At 45.3% G+C, this 2225-nt stretch overlaps 1 non-coding gene across 1 annotated transcript; it reads left to right on the forward strand.

Moving 5' to 3' along the window:
• The first annotated feature begins 1771 nt into the window (after window positions 1-1771).
• On the forward strand, window positions 1772-1844 carry Trnaa-cgc (transfer RNA alanine (anticodon CGC)). The gene has a single exon. It is a non-coding gene; the product is annotated as a tRNA-Ala (tRNA).
• The last annotated feature ends 381 nt before the right edge of the window (window positions 1845-2225 follow it).

Raw genomic sequence — 2225 nt, forward strand, 5'->3', positions numbered from 1 at the left:
AGTACACATGAGCTCTGAAATGCATGCCTCAAGAACTAGGAGCACTTCTTCTGTAGAAGTGATGTATTTCACAAGAGCGCATATGAACAAGTGCTCATAGCTCTTAAGGTATGCATTTTAGAGCCCTCATTTGCTAGAATTTTTTGTTTCGAATGTTGGTTCCTGTCGTATCACTAAATATTGACCACTCTTCCTCAGACACCCTGTGTTGAAGTTAGTATCTAGCTGTGCGCAAAGGGTATATTGAAATTAAGAGGAAAAATAACACGCACGCACACACACACATACACACACACACGCAATATATACAATATTTTAGAAATAACTCATTCCACTACTACGGCAGGCCATCCCAAGGGCCTGCCTGATCAGCGTGGAAACGACGGAGTATGCAGCAAGCGCAAGCGACGACGTGGTCTCGTGGAAAGCTGCTCACGACGAGAAACCACTACACGACTGAATTTTAAAACAATCCATGAAGCGGGTGGCGGGCCTAGTTTCGAACTGTCGTTTGGGTCAATTTTTTGTACTTCTGTGTGATGGCTCTCTTTGCTGTTGGAATTTTGGAGCTTCACTATTATCTTCTGTTGTGAATTTTGTTTGGTGAACTGAGATCTTAAGAACGAGATGTTGACGGCTTTGTAGCTCCGGTGTTCAAATTTTCCCGTTGAGTTAGTACCCCATCACCGAGCTGCCCAGACTTATACCTAAGGACGTATACCTCCGATAGCTGGCAAGAGGAGGCAGATAGTGAGGAAAGCAGAGGACTTGTATCGTGTTCTTCATCTACATTTCCGTCCATACTCCGCAAACCCCTGTGAAGTGCATGGCAGAGGGTACGTTCCACTGCACCAATTATTAGGGTCTTTTCCCATTCCATTCAGGGATGGAGCGCGTGAAGAATGATTGTCTAACTGCATCTGTGCTTTCTGTGATTTATCTTGTTCTAGCGATCCATATGGGAGTGAATGTAGCCGGTTGTAGTACATTCCTAGAGTCATCACTGAAAGCCGGTTCCTGAAACTTTACAATTTCTCAGGATAATTTCCGTCGATCTTCAAGAATCTGTCAGTTCAGTTCCTTCATCATCTCTGTGACAGTATACCACGGGTCATACAAACCGTCGACCATTCGTGCTGCCCTTGTCTGTATACATTCAACATCCCCTGCTAGTCAATTTGGTGCTAATCTCACACACCTGAGCAATGTTCCAGAATGGCTCGCTCGAGTGGTTTGTAAGATATCTGTTTTATAGATAAATTGCATTTTTCTAGTGTCCTACCAGTATACCGAAGTCAGCTATCTGCTTTACCAACGATTGAGCCTATGTGATCGTTCCATTTCATGTCCCTAGTAAGTGTTACACACAGGTATTTCTAGGATCATACAGATTCTATCTGTGACTCACTGATATTAGATTCATAGAATACTACGTTTTTGTTTTGTTTTGTGAAGCGCATAATTTTACATTTCTGAACATTTAAAGCAAGTTGCTAATCTTTGCGTCACTTTGAAATCCTATCAAGGTCTGGCTGAATATTTGCACAGCTTCGTTCTGTACCCTTAGCGCCAGGGTGCCATGCATCTTGACATCCCTCCACCTAACGGCCAAAATGGTGCCCTCTTTATCGCACCAAGACTTTCAAGGTAGCTTTCCTTCTTTTAATTGTAACATTACTGTTAATTCAAATAACTGTGCTGTCGATGCCGCATTTAGTGGGACGCAGGTAGAAGTGAGGCACAGTTTAATGAGGTGACTAGCTGTTCACCGAGCGAGGTGGTGCAGTGGTTAGCACACTGGACTCGCATTCGGGAGGACGACGGTTCAATCCCGTCTCCAGCCATCCTGATTTAGGTTTCCCGTGATTTCCCTAAATCGTTTCAGGCAAATGCCGGGATGGTTCCTTTGAAAGGGCACGGCCGATTTCCTTCCCCATCCTTCCCTAACCTGAGCTTGCGTTCCGTCTCTAATGACCTCGTTGTCGACGGGACGTTAAACACTAACCTCCACCTCCTCCTCCTAGCTGTCATTCTTGTAGTAGTGTAGCTTATCGATACTACCTGAGCCGGCGCCTCGATGAAAATATCTGCGGGCGCCCCAAGAAGACGCTTAGAACATCGCCACCAATAGGATGATCTGACCAATGAAGAAACTACAGCCCGCCGACCAATGAAGGCCGCCAGGGCGATGTTATAAGTGGCGGGCACCTGGACACGAGTCTTCT

This window comes from Schistocerca gregaria, chromosome 2 (genome assembly GCF_023897955.1).
Source record: "Schistocerca gregaria isolate iqSchGreg1 chromosome 2, iqSchGreg1.2, whole genome shotgun sequence".
Taxonomy (NCBI): Eukaryota; Metazoa; Arthropoda; class Insecta; order Orthoptera; family Acrididae; genus Schistocerca; species Schistocerca gregaria.